The following is a 15,306-nucleotide window of genomic DNA, read 5'->3' as shown; positions in this document are numbered from 1 at the left end:
TGTAATTTCTTGCTTGGTATAATGGTGAACTTGGGAGGTAGAGGCAAGTGGATCTCTGAGTTTGAGGCCAGTCTTGCCTACATAGTGATTCCCAGGCCAGTTATGGATACATATTAAAACCCTGTCTCCAAGAAAAGTAAAGTTGATCTATCAAATTCTATGAAACCACTAATATTCTGATGCTAAAAACTGAATTACATTGGAAAAGACTCTTCAGAAATACCTTTTATGAATCTAAATGTAAAAACGTTCAGGAACACATTATCACATAAAATCCACAAATATCTCTGATAACTATAAGTTATGACTGTGGTGGTTTAAATTAAAATAAGCTCATACATTTGAATACTTGGTCCTCAGTTGGTGGAACTGTTTGCAAAAGATTACAACATGTCCTTTTTGGAGGACATGTGTAACTGGAGTCAGTCTTTAAGGTTTCAAAGGGTCCATGTCATTCTTGTTTAGCTCTCTCTGACTCAAGATTGTGTTTCAAGATGTGAGTTCTCAGCCACCACTGAAGTATCATACCTGCCTGCCTGGTGCCACCATCTTCCTGCCACAATGCTCAAGGACTCACTCACTAAAACTATAAGCCCAATAAGCTCTTCCTTCTATAAGTTTTTTCTTTGATCTTGTCTAATCACATCTAAAGAAAAGCGCCTAAGACAATGACCAAGGAATTGTGGGAACTCAAACTTACTTTAACATCTTAAAATATATTAATAAAATATTCCACACTAATAAATATAAAACCATCAGATCACCTCCATAGATACTTTTATATTTTTATTTTGGTATGTAGGAATTTGAAACAATACCCCCCCAAAATCTAAATGGTATGGCATGTGATGTTCCACATACAATTTTAAAATAACATTTTTAAATTATTTTTATATGTGTAAGTATTTTGTCTGTATGTGTATCTGTGAACCACATAAGTGTACATGGTGCCTGTGGAGGTCTGGAGAAGATATTGGATCTCTTATAACTGGAGTTACAGATGGTTGTAAACTGCTGTGTGTGAGCTGTGAATTAAATCTAGGTCCTCATGAAGAGCAGTCAGTTCTCTTAGCCATTAAGCCATCTCTCCAGCCCCTCACACATGCCAATTTTAAGATGCATCAAGGTAAAAAGGAAAAGTGAAGAACTAGTGAAAGTACAGTGAGGTCTTAGGAGTGGATAAGAGAAATGTAGGCTGCATAGGAAAAGAATAAAATAGGTTTACCTGCAACTACAAATGTAGTGGTTTAGAATTTCATGTTTTTCAACTGCTTTAGGCTAAAGAAACATTTGTTGAAAAAAATTTCAAGTCCATATTTTGCTTTAATTTTACATATTTATTTTATTCCTCTTTTACCAAATAAGTAAAATAAATCCTATGGAAAACAGAAATTTAATTTCCTGTTAATTCCAAGGTCCATCTAAATAATACAACCTACTCATTATCTGTGGTGGTTAAAACTTTCACCTTGATGCAATCTAGAATCAACCATAAAACAAGCACACATGTGAAGGATTACCTATAACAGGTTAGCCTTTGGGTATGCCTATGAGGGATTTTCTTGATTAAAGTGGGAAAATCCACCCTAAATTTGGGCAACACCATTCCATTAGCTTGGGCTCCAAACTGTATGAAATTTTTTGTGAGTTAAAATGAACACCTTCTTTCCTTAAGTTGCTTTTTTAAGATATTTTATTACAGAAACAACAGAAAACTGGTGCTAAGAATATGGTCCATGGCTATGATAAACCTGACCATATGTTTCTTATTCCTTTGGAACTGAGTTAGGAGAGGAGTGTGGAAGAGTTTGGAACTGTGGACTATAAAGCATTTGAACACTGTAAGTAGATAGTTGTGGGCCATAGAAAGCCAAGAGAAATGCAGACTGTGAAGGAGTGTCTTATGAGGTTTGAACAGGGAAAAAGGACTCTGTCAGGAGCTGGAGCCATTTGTGTGATATTTAGGTTTAGAATCTGACTTCATTTCTGTACATGCCCTGAGAACTTCCATTACTTTGAGTTTAATATTAAAGGATGAACTTTCTTGGTAGTGGAAATCTCAACAACATTCAAGCTCTGATATGACTACTTTTTGCTACATTGATCCATAGCTACAGAGAAAAGGAGCAAAGAGTTGGCCCAAAAGATATTAAAAAAAATAGTTTGTCAATGAGCAAAAGAGCTGGAACAAGTTAAATTTTTCAGCCAATAAAAAGTTGTAACTGTAAAAAAGAAACATTGTCCCCTGCAAAGAGACAGTAGGAGCTGTGCCTAAGGAGGAAAGTTCATCCAGCAAAGGCTTCAGGTTGTAAAAATACAAACTTATTTGAAAAGAGAGCACCTGAACTGAGAGTGTAGCTGATTGGACTTCTTATTCCTTGAAATTAAGTGCCTAGAAAAGTGTTCCACCTAATGTCATCACACAGGAGTGGATATAGTTGTAGCTCAAGATAGCCAAGCTACATCTTATGCTGGAAGCAAAAGTTGTGGCAGCCATCCACATGGTATCAGTTCACAGGCATTAAAAGAAGCAAGATTGAGAGGATATTAGGGTCTTGCTCCTGAGAGGTCATTGTGTAAAGCTATGAAGGCAAAGCCAACGTTGAAGTGGAGATGACAGGAAGCTGAAGATGGCAGACTATGGGATATCTGCCAGAGAAAGCTGAAGATATGGAGTCGACCATGCCCAAATTAAAGGCTACGTGTACTACAGAAACCACAGCTGGATAGGTGAGAATATCCAAACCTTTGAAGCTCAAATGACTCTAACATAAACCCTAGATGCTAAGCATAAAGCTGAAAGATTTGGTGTTTGCTGTGTGGGGTTTTCTGTATTGCTTTTGTCCTATTTTCCTTGTTATGCCCAAATTGTAGTTACTGTTTTTTTTGGTTTTTTGATTCTTTTTTTGGTTTTTTTGAGACAGGGTTTCTCTGTGTAGTTTTGGTGCCTGTCCTGGATCTCACTCTGTAGACCAGGCTGGCCTCGAACTCACAAAGATCCACCTGGATCTGACTCCTGAGTGCTGGGATTAAAGGGATGCACCACCACCACTCAGCATAGTTACTGTTTTTATACAGGGTTTCTCTGTGTTGTCTGGATGTCCTGGAACTCATTTTGTATACCAGGCTAGCCTTGAATTTAGAGATCACCGGCTTCTGTCTCCCAAATACTGAGATTAAAGGCATGTGTCATCACACCCATCCTGTAACTTGTTTTTTGATGTTATAAAGACTTTAAGTTAAGGGATTGCTTTAAATCTGAGAAGAGATGTTAAGACTTTTAAAGTGTTGGGACTGTCAAAAACTACAGGGATTTTGGAAATTAGACTAAATGTATGTTTGCATTATGAGATGGCTTGGACTCTGGGGGGCAAAGGAGAGGAAGGTTATATTTTAACTATGATGTGTTTGTATGGCATATTAACAATAGTTAGAATTGTGATGATTAATATTGTCAACTTGACACAATCTAAAATCAACCATTCAACAAGCCTCTGAGCACACTTGAAATGAATTTTCTAGATCACTTGAGACTGTGGACATGCCTGTGAGAGATTTTCTTGATTAAGTTAATTTAAGTGGGAAAAATCCACCACAAATATGAGCAGCAACATACCATGGGCTTGAGTAGCAAACCACACAAAATAGAGAAATTTTGCTGAACATGAACATTCACATGACCCTGTTATGACTTTGGATGAAATTATGAAGGTGATGAATATTTCAAGATTCATTATGTAGTAGAGAATTCATACTGATAAGAAGACTCATGTATATAAGTAATATGGTAAAGTTTTAATGAAGTGAGGGCATTTTTTAAAACATAATATTCACACACTTGAGAATTTCCATGATTGTAAGCAATACAAGACAGTGTTTATACATCAGCTACCTCTGTTGCATGACTTCTCTGACATGAAGGGCTTAACTAAACTATGAACCAAAATAAGCCACTTGTTTCTGTCAGGATATTTTATCATAGCAATGAGAAAAGCAACTAATAGGATGTCAAACATACTCCACAGTGACCTCTGTGATTCCAAATTGTTCCTGATAAAACTATGTCACTTAGAGAGATATACCCTTAAGGTAGCATGAAAAGACTATATGTTCTCCAAATTGTCTTGAGGATAGATAGTATGATATTCTACAAATACAAATTTAAAAAATAAATGCAGGCTAGGCATGACAGTGCACAACTTTAATCTTAGCACATGGGAGGCAAAGACAGGTGGATCTCTGTGTTTGAGGCCAGTCTGGTCTAAGTATAAAGTTCCAGATCAGCCAAGGCTACATAGTGAGATCCTTTCTCAAAAACATGAATTCATCACTAGTTTAAAAATCACATGGCACAGACTATATAACTATAAGATTTTCATCAGTATGAGTTCTCATTTGTATGTTAAGATTTTTTTTTCTGTGACTAAATAATTCATTGCACACTGTATATATCATGAATTTCTAATGTTGAGGAATAGGCACATGTTGTTGAAAGTTCTTCCTGTGGGTCTTATAACAATTTTTATTATAATTATTTAATTAAATATTATAATTATTTAATTAAATACTTTAAATTCATGGTTTTGCTCCTGTATGAGTTCTCTTAAAATTAGCAAGTGGATAGCCATTTATTATAATTTGCTCTAGTTGAACTTAAAATGCCTTTAATGAAATTATGTACAGAGTGTCTTGAGCACCATCATGTGTCATAGTTTTGGGAGGTTATGGAAATTTTAGAAGGTAGACCTTAGCCAAAGGGACACATTACACTGTCTCCTATTATGATCTCAACTTCATGTCCACCATAAAGTGAATCCCTCTGGTCTTCCAGATAACCTTAGCGTTATGATAGGCCAACCAAATGACCATGGAACTAACCCTCTAAAACCATAAACCGAGATAAGTTTATCCTCTTTATATTTTTATTTCAGGTATTTGGTCACAGAGGGAGATTTTAGCTAACATAACACAGCTCTTCACTGTATTTATGATCATAGAATTTTTATCAGTATGAATTCTCTTTTATATATTACAATTTCCTTTTTCATTTTGATTAAAGGCTTTCTTTAGGTACACTATACATAATTTGCGTAAGTATTAATTCATTGATGTATACTAGGGTTTGGCTTATGTCTAAAATTATTCTTGAATTCTCTACATATGAAGACCTTCTCAACAGTAGAAATGCTCTGATTCTAGTCATTTGTCAGTGCATACTATTAGTCTTATCAATTTGTTTATATTTATAATGAATTTCAAAACCAATATAAATGTTCCAATTTTATCAAATTGATCAAGCATACTAAGGGCTTTATTGGATTTTTTTAATAAGATAAGAAAAACACCAGTATGAGTTCTCTGAAATATAGAAAGGGCAGAATAAAATATTAAGTTTTTTTTACATTTATTACATTCACTAGGCTCTCTACAGTATGAATTCTCTATTAAGCAACTTGTCCACAAAGAATAGAGACAGATAAACATTCAATACATTAAAAACTTTACCAAGACTATAATGTAATCAAGTTTTGGGGAGAACTCAATTATGTATAAAGACTATCTTGTATTGCTTACAATCATGGAATTTCTCAAATGTGTGAATATTATGGTGTTTAAAAATTGGACTCACTTCATTAAAACTTTACCCTATTACTTATATACATGAGTATTCTTATCAGTATGAGTTCTCTACTACGTAATGAAAACTGAATCCTGAAATATATTCATATTATATTCATTAATTTTCTCACTAGTGTGAAGGTTTTAATACTTAGTATCTCAAATACAATAAAAGTTTTCTCATATTGCTATCATGCATAACAATACCCAGTATGAATTTTCTCATTTTCAGAACAAATTTAACTAGTTCAAAGGGACTTTTATGTTCTTTATTTTCATAAAATTTCATATCCAGTATGAATTCTCAGATGCTGACTATTTACACTGATAACATTTTTTTCTTGCATTCTTGATACTTATGGTTTCTCACCAAGAAAAATATATTATGTTCTGGTAGAAATTGGTTAAATTTCAACATGTTTTTAAATTCTTTGCATCATTATGGTTTTTACCAGTATGAGTTCTCTGATGTTGAGTAAATTGATATCCACTCATACAGATCATCTCACATATTTTATGACTATAATATTTTCAATCAGAAGAATATTTTCTCAGTGTTAGAAGAATCTGATGTATATTACAATCACATATATTCTATTATGAATTACATTAAAGAATATAGAATATTTATATGTGGTCATATATTATAGAGGCTAATTAAAAGTAAAACATGTCTTCTGAATCATGTTCATACAATTTCAATCATTTCTTTCTTTTCTTCTTTTAAGTTAGGGTCTTGCTGTGTATCCTAAGATGGCTTTGACTTTCTGGTCCTTCTCTCTCACCCTCCAAAATGCTGAGGTTATAGGAACACCTTACCATACACCAACTTTCATTCATTTAAAGACATCTGTATTCGTTAATTTTCTGTTCTTGTGATAAAAATGCCAGGGCCAATGCAACTTGTAAAAGGAAGTTTTTAATTGAGCTTATGATTACAGAGAGTTAGAGTTCAGGGTGATTAAGCAAAGGTATAATGGTAGGAACAATAGAGAACTCACATCTGGATCTGTAAGAAGGAGGCAGGAAACACAAAGCAAATAGTGTGAGACTTTTGAAACCTCAAAGCCTACCCACAGTGACACAATTCCAATAAGTCTACAATTCCTAATCCTTCCTAAATAGCTGCACCAACCAAGAACAAAGCATTCAAATATGTGAACCTATCAGTGCCATTCAACTACCATATTACAGCTGCCACAACATGGAATCTTTATAGTCAAATTTATTTTTTCTTAATATGTTTTCTCTCTGTCTCTCTGTCTCTCTGTCTCTCTGTCTCTCTGTCTCTCTCTCTCTCTCTCTCTCTCTCTCTCTCTCTTCTCTCTATCTGTGTGTGTGTGTGTGTGTGTGTGTGTGTGTGTGTGTGTGTGTGTGTGTGTTCTTCAAGTCAGGGTTTCTCTGTGTAGCCCTTCCTGTTGTGGAACTCACTCTGCATACCAGATTTTGGCCTCAAACTCATATAAATCCAACTGCCTCTGCATCCTGAGTGCTGGGATTAAAGGTGTGTGACACCATGACCCAGATTTAATATGTTTTCTTAATTATTAGTTGATATATTTACTGTTTACACTCCAGAATGAGTTCAAAGACTGGTGGTGATCTGTGTGACTCTCCTCCCAAATTCACAGTTTGAATTAGTCTCTACTGCTGTGATAAAACACCATGATCAAGGCAACACATAGAAGGAAAAATTTATTTGGCCAACAGCTCCAGAAAATTTAAGAATCCACCATGGAGGGGAAGTGTGGCATCAAGCAGAAGGCATGGTATCAGAAACTGGATGCTGAGAACTCACATTTTGAAACTAAAAGCATAAATTAGAGAAAGAAACCTAGAAATAGGGTGAGTCTTTAAGCTCTCAAAGCCTACTTCAAGTGACATGTGTCCTATACACAAGTTTGAACCTCCTAATCCTCCACAAACAGCACTACCAGTTGGGAATAAAGTGTTCAAATGCCTGAGACTACATGGAACATTTTTTATTCAAACCAAATAGTTATTTGACTTTTTGCACTAAAATGTACTAAAATAGCTAAAAGATTAAAAATCAAACATTATATAAAAGTATTTGTATTCATTTTCATGCCTATTTACCACATATGTGCTAGCTCAAAATAACCAATTCAGTTTCTCACAGTTCTAGTGGTAAAATTATGAGATCAAGATGTTGATAAGGCTGTATTCCTTCTAAAGGCATAAGAAAAGAGGATGACCCTTACCATCTCCAGATTCTGGTGATTGTCAGTATTTTTTATGTTTGTATCATTCCATTCTGTGGACCCATTTTACATAGCTTTCTACTCACTCTGTATCTTCTTCTGCCCTTATAAAGATACTTATTATTTGGAGTAAGTGACCACCTTTGTAATTAAAAATGATTACATCTTAACATCCTTAACACAATTACATATGCAAATACCCTTATCCTCATAGATTACATTTTAGAAGTATATTAGGGCATGAACAGACCTTATTGAGGATTTCCATTTGTAAAGGTAGAGCATTAAATAAAATTCAGTGATTCTTACTTAACTAATTCTTTTTGAGGGTAGATAATTTTGAGACAAAGTTTCTCTGCATAGCCCTGGATGTCCTGGAACTCACTCTGTAGACCAAGCTGGTCTAAAACTCAGAAATCTACCTGCCTCTGCCTCCCAAGTACTGTAATTAAAGGCATGCATTACTACCATCCAGCTGACTGATTCTTCTTTACAAATAATATGTAGGCTATGGAATACTTTTGAGAGTTAAAAGAAAACAAAATCGCCGGGCGGTGGTGGCGCACGCCTTTAATCCCAGCACTCGGGAGGCAGAGCCAGGCGGATCTCTGTGAGTTCGAGGCCAGCCTGGGCTACCAAGTGAGTTCCAGGAAAGGCGCAAAGCTACACAGAGAAACCCTGTCTCGAAAAAACAAAAAAAAAAAAAAAAAGAAAACAAAATCATAACATTGCAGGCAATAGATGAAATTGGTAAATAAATGGAACTAAAAAATATCGTATTGAGTGAGGTAACCCAGACCCATAAAGGCAAATGTTGCATATTCTCTCTTGTTGAAGGCTTCTAGTTCCAAAGCAACTATAGAACAGGAAAGCAAAACTGAACCATTTTCAGTATAAAGGGGTGTTGGGGATAAATTGAGTGGGAAATAGCAAGGTATAAATAATCTAATTGGGTAAATGGGAAATTGAGGGGATCCTTAAGGAGTAAGAAGGAAGTAAACACAGAAGATGGGAAGAGGGTAAAGTAAAGTAAAATAGCCAGATACAAGTGATCTAATCTGGGAGATGTGAAAGGAGACCTCCTTGGGCATAGAGAAAGAGATAAATACAGAAGAAGATGGGAAGACTGTAAAGGCAGAATGGCAAATACAAGTGATCTGATAGGGTAATGGGAAAACAGGGGGATCCTTGAGGAAGATAAGTGCAGGAGGAGGGAGTGGGTAATGTAAGAACATGTATGTCTGAAAAGTGATTCTACAAGGAATCATACTATTAACTATGTACCTTTAAAAACCCTATAATGCAGCTTGCCAGTGGTGATGCACACCTTTAATCCCAGCACTCAAAAGGTAGAGGCAGGTGTTTCTCTGTGAGTGCAAGACCAGTCTGATCTAGAGAGCAAGTTCCAGAACAGCTAGGAATGAAACACGGAGAAACCTTGTTTTGAAAAACAAAGCAAAAACCCTATAATGCACATTATTTAGTGAATAAATATACATGTATAGCTTTTTAATATAAAAAATTTTAATTGTAGATAAGACAAGATGGGAATTTAAATTCTAAAGCATTTTGCACAGTGTTTTCACTAAGGTTTTTGCAGGATAGCCCAGCATTTAAATTGTGGACTCAATTCTTCCTCAATCTTGGCACTAAGAATTTAATCAAACATTAATCAACATTTTAACGCTAAGCAAATATTCTCAATTATCCTAAAAATATTTTCAATCATACATTAGTTAAATGTGTATAAGACAGAAATTTAATGAAAATTGGTCAGTGGGTATGTATAATATGTGGTGTTAAATGTTATAAGGTGCTGTCATAGAAATGTAAAACAGAAGAGATGGTGAAGAAAATATTACATATTGTTACAATCTGATTCATCCTTTTCCTTCAAAGATTCCTTTGCGTATTTCTCTGCTCCTCCCTTTGCGTATTTCTCTGCTCTTTCCTTTGCGTATTTCTCTGCTCCTCTCGTTAACAATGTCACAACAGGTCATTTTTTTCATCTGAAGCTTTTCTATTTTTGTCTTTGCAGCTTGCCTATCTTTGCCAATGGTACAGCCCCAGTAGCCACAAGAAACACCTGACTGGTCAACTACATAGAGCTGTGCACCACCATTTGCAATGTAAGGCCCTAACATGAAACTTCAACCAAAATGTCTGACAGCACTGTAGATATATAAGCATGTGCATATATGGCCACAGTGTCTGAAAGATGTTTTATAGGAATATTTTAGCCAAAGTTAGGTCTAAAATTGGATGCTTTTTCTCTTCCTATGTCTGCTAATGAATGAGCTTCTGCCAATAAACCTGCTACTCTCATTCTAACATGTCAATCAACACTAAAAAGTCATTTATTGGAACCTTTTTTATAAAATTTAGAAAGAGCTAATTTTTCTACCCCAAAGACAATATTATCTTTACTTCTGAGCCCAATAGCTGTACAACTATTTTTCACAGCCTTCATGGCATATTCAACTTGAAAAACTCTTCCATTAGGAGAGAATGTAGAAGCTAACAGGTCATATCCCATTTCAACAGACCTCATGGTGCTAACCTGGCAGACCATGGAGCACTTCCTGGCCTGAAGTGCTGTTCCTATGCCATGGCAATGTCCACATATATAATTTTAATAACATATACTTCAAGAAGTGTTCAACATCCTTAGTCATCAGGGAAATGCAAATCAAAATGACTCTGAGATACCATCTTGTACCTGTCAGAATGGCCAAGATCAAAAACGCTAATGACAGCCTATGTTGGAGAGAATGTGGAGTAAGGGGAACACTCCTCCACTGCTGGTGGGAGTGTAAACTTGTACAGCCACTTTGGAAATCAGTATGATGGTTTCTCAAAAAATTGGGAATCAATCTACCTTAAGACCCAGTGATAACACTCTTGGGCATATACCCAAAGGATGCTCAACCATACCACAAGGACACTTGCTTAACTATGTTCATAGCAGCATTATTCATAGTAGTCAGAACCTGGAAACAACCTAGATACCCCTCAACTGAAGAATGGAAAAAGAAAAAATGGTATATCTACACAATGGAGTATTACCCAGTGGTAAAAAAAAAAAAACAACAATGACATCATTAAATTTGCAGGCAAATGAATAGAACTAGAAAAAAAATCATCCTGAGTGATGTAACCCAGACCCAGAAAGACAAACACAGTATGTATTTACTCATCAGTGGATATTAGATGTAAAGCAAAGGATAACCAGACTACAATCCTCAGCCCCAGAGAAGTTATGTAACAAGGAGGACTCTAAGAGGGACATGTATTGATCTCCCGGGAAGAGTAATTAAATGAGGTGTCCTGGGTAAACTGGGGGTGGAGGAAGTAGAGGAGAGGGGATAGGGAAATGGGAACATGGATTGGGATGGTCAAGTTGGGGGGTGAAATGAAGGGAGAGAGTAATAAAAATGACATCTTGATAGAGGGAGCCATTGTGGGGATAGGGAGAAAACTGGTACCAGCAAAACTCCCAGGAAACCACAAGGATGACCCCAGCTAAGACTCTCAGCAATCATGGAGAGGGTGCTTGAACTGGCCTTCCCCTGTAATCAGATTGGTGACTACCCTAATTGTCATCATAGAACCTTCATCCAGTACCTGATGGAAGCTGAAGCAGAGATCCACAGCCAAGAACTGGGACAAGCTCTGGGAGTCCAGTTGATGAGAGGGTGGAGGGATTATAAGGGCAAGGGGGCACCAAGATCATGATGGGAACACCCACAGAGACATCTGACCTGAGCTTGTGGGAACTCATGGACTCTGGACAGACAGCTAGGGAGCTGACATGGGACTGACCTAGGCCTTCTGCATCTGGGTGACAGTTGTGTAGCTTGGTCTTTTGTAGGACCCCTAGCAGTGGGACCAGAACCTGTCCCTGGTGCATGAGCTGGCTCTTTGGAACCTATTCCCTATGGTGGGATGCCTTGCTCAGCCTTGATGTGGGAGACAGGGAGTTTGGTCTTATCACAACTTGATATGCTATGCTTTGTTGATTCCCAAGGGAGACCTTACTCCATCTGAATGGAGAGGGAGGAGTGAATGGAGGGTAGAAGGGAGGTAGGGGAAGGTGAGAGGAGGGAGGGAAAACTGTGGTTGGTATGTAAAATTGCTGTGGATATCGCTCTGTATAAATAAAATGGTGATTGGTCAGTAGCCAGGCAGGAAGTATAGACGGGACAAGCAGAGAAGAGGATTCTGGGAACAGGAAGGCTAAGTCAGGAGACGCTGACAGCCACCACCAGGAGTACCAACATGTAAAGTACCAATAAACCACGAACCATGTGGCAAAGTATAGATTAATAAAAATGGGTTAATTTAAGATAGAAGAACTAGGTAACAAGAAGCCTGCCACGGCCATACAGTTTGTAAGCAAAATAAGTCTCTGTGTGTTTACTCGGTGGGGTCTGAGTACTATGGGATTGGTGGGTGAGAGAGATTTGTCCTGACCGTGGGCCAGGCAGGACTGGAGAAAACTCCAGCTACATAAAATAAAATAAAAGAATATCCAGCTGTAAGACATTTTCCTAATTAGTTATTGATGGGGGGCAGCACATTGTGAGTGGTACTATTAATGGACTGGTGGTTCTATATGAAAGCAGGCTGAGCAAACCATGAGGGGAAGCTAGTAAGTAGCACTCCTCCATGGCCTTTGCATCACCAGATTCCTGCCTTACTTGAACTCCTGTACTGATTCCTTTGATGGTGAACTATGATGTGCAATTACAAACTGAATAAACCCTTTTCTCCCCAACTTGCTTTTGATTATGATGTTTCATCACAGCAATAGTAACCCTAAGACAATCCCAAACAGCAATCTATAAACATTTGTCTTTATACCTTAATGTTGAATTTTATCAAATAAAGGAAGTTTCTTACACATTATCATTACTGTTATTATTTAGATTTGAGAGTTTAATAAATGTAGTCTTCACCCCTCATCAAGGAAACTTCTCTTTTCAATAGACTACAGAAAACCACAACCAACAGAAATGTAGAGTTGTGGACCCCAGTCCCAGTGGATACATCTACAAAACACTTCAGAACCTAAGGTTCAAGGAACATTGGGAGAAGACTGTAAGAGCCAAAGGATCAGGGATTTTGTCTCCTAGTAACATCAGAAGCTATACCCATAAAATTTCATAAACATGACCACCTGAACATGAGCTGAATACAGATGACACCAATGAACCTGCCAAAGTGGATAGGGAAAAGACCATTAGGAATTAGCCCCAAACAAAGAATTGCAGGCAACTGAGTAAAGCTGTTGAGTGGGAGAAGTAGTCCTCAGGGAAAAGCACACCAACAGATTGTTCAGTGTCAAATAGTTATCTCTAAAAATATGCATACTAGTAACATTATATGGACTCAACAGGCTATATTTAGGAATATACATATGTATATACAAATACGTATGTGCATGAGATAACAATTATGAAAATAGAGGCCATGAATTTGAGGAGAGTGGGGAGGGGTAAATAAGAGGGTTAGAAGGGAAGAAAGGAAAAGAGAAACATTGCAATTAAATGAAAATCTCAAAACTAAATAATAGTAATGATAATGTGTAAGAAACTTCCTTTATTTGATAAAATTCAACATTAAAAACTAGAGTGGAGGGGCTGGATAAATGATCCAGTTGTTTAAGAGCACTTTGCTACACAACCATGGGGACTTAAGTTTCGATCACATTACCCACATAGCAAGTCAGAACTGGTCTTGTGTGTCTGTAATCACAGCATTGTGGGGATCAAAAGGATTTCTGGGGCTTCCTGGCTGCCAATCTTAGCTGAAAAGTGTGGCAACCTTCATGTTCAAGGACAGTTCCTGAACCAAAGTAATAAGGCGAAGAATGATAAAGGTGAAGACCTAATGCCCTCCTCTGGTCTCTGAACATGGGCTCACCACACATATACCACATTCACAAATGTGAAAAAAACAGTAGGCATTAAGTTAATTGAAAATATTTAAAATATAAAATTTTAAATGAGTTACAGAAAAATAAAAGGCAAAAAGTAAGATTTTTTCATCTATGTTATTAAGCTCCCCCTATTTAACATAGTTCTATAGGTACAGGCCCTAATAATATAAAGAAAAAATGAATAAGAACAGCCTAAAATCACAATAATCCTTATCTGCACGAAATATATTCCAAGAATGCCAGAAGAAGCCTGACACCATGGTTAGTATCAAACTTTATATATACATATTGTGGTGGTTTAAAAGCAAATGGTCCCTAAAGGAGTGACACGATTAGGATGTGTGGCCTTGTTGGAGTACAAGTGGTCTTGTTGGAGGAGAAACTGCAGAGGCAGGTTTAGAGGTCTCATATATGCTCAAACCACACCCAGTGACACAGAAAACTTCCTGACGCCTGTGTAAAAGGTAAGGAATATCAGTCAATTTCCTGTTGCCTTTGGATCAAGATGTAGAATTCTCTAGCACCATGTCTGCCTGTATGCCACTATACTTCCAGCCACCATGCTCCCTGCCATAATGATAATGGACTAAACCTCTGAAACTGCAAGCTGCCACCTCAATTAAATTATTTCCTTGATAAGAGTTGCTGTGGTCATGATGTCTCTTTACAGCAATAGAGATCCTAACTAAAACTCATATTTTAATATATACATGAATTTGACAACTTTTTGATATTAATAAATGCTAATGAAACATTCACAGTTTAAGGTGCAACAGCCAAACTAGTATAAGTTTTCTTCCTTCTTCATAAAATCACAGATGATTCTTTTTATCATGTGGCTTAGCAGTTGTGGTGGTTTGAATAAAAATGGTCTTCAATAGGCCCATAGGGAGTGGCACTATTAGGAGGTGTGGCCTTGTTTGAGTAGATCTGGTATTGTTGGAGGAAGTGTGTCACTGAGGCTGGGCTTTGAGGTCTCAGATGCTCAAGGCTGGCCAATGTGTCCTGTCTCTTCCTGCCACCTATAGATCCAGATGTAGAACTCTCAGCTCATTCTCCAGCACCTTATCTGCCTGCATGCCACCATGCTTCCCATCATGACGATAATGGAGTGACCCTCTAAAACTGTAAAACAGCCCCAATTAAATGTTTTCTTTTATAAGAGTTGCCATGATCATGGTGTCTCTTCACAGCAATAGAAACCCTGACTAAGACATAAGTTGGCACCATGGATTTGGGTATTGCTGTGATAGGCCTGACCATGTTTTTGTTTGGAGACTTTGGGTTAGAAAAAGGAGTTGAACACTTTAAGTGGGGCTTAATGGTCCACACTAGTAGGAACATGGAAGACAGTTGTGCTAAGGGTAATTTGAACTTTGGAGAGCTGGCTCAAGAGGTTTCAGAGGAGAAGAATATTTAGGGCATTTTTCCCTTGTCTGAAATGTCTGCCTGAAGCTAAATTGAAGTTTTGGATTAGTTGCATTAGCAGAGGAAATTTCAAAACAGCCTAGTATCTGATCTGTC

General features: G+C 37.1%; 1 pseudogene; it reads right to left on the bottom strand.

The window, feature by feature from the left end:
• Positions 1-8,647: 8,647 nt before the first annotated feature.
• On the bottom strand, positions 8,648-12,663 carry LOC128112712 (proteasome subunit alpha type-3-like; annotated as a pseudogene).
• Between the last annotated feature and the right edge of the window lie 2,643 nt (positions 12,664-15,306).

The sequence above is a fragment of the Peromyscus californicus genome, unplaced genomic scaffold (assembly GCF_007827085.1).
Source record: "Peromyscus californicus insignis strain IS unplaced genomic scaffold, ASM782708v3 Scaffold_17__1_contigs__length_78620276, whole genome shotgun sequence".
Taxonomy (NCBI): domain Eukaryota; kingdom Metazoa; phylum Chordata; class Mammalia; order Rodentia; family Cricetidae; genus Peromyscus; species Peromyscus californicus.
This window is presented reverse-complemented; position numbering and strand designations above follow the sequence as displayed.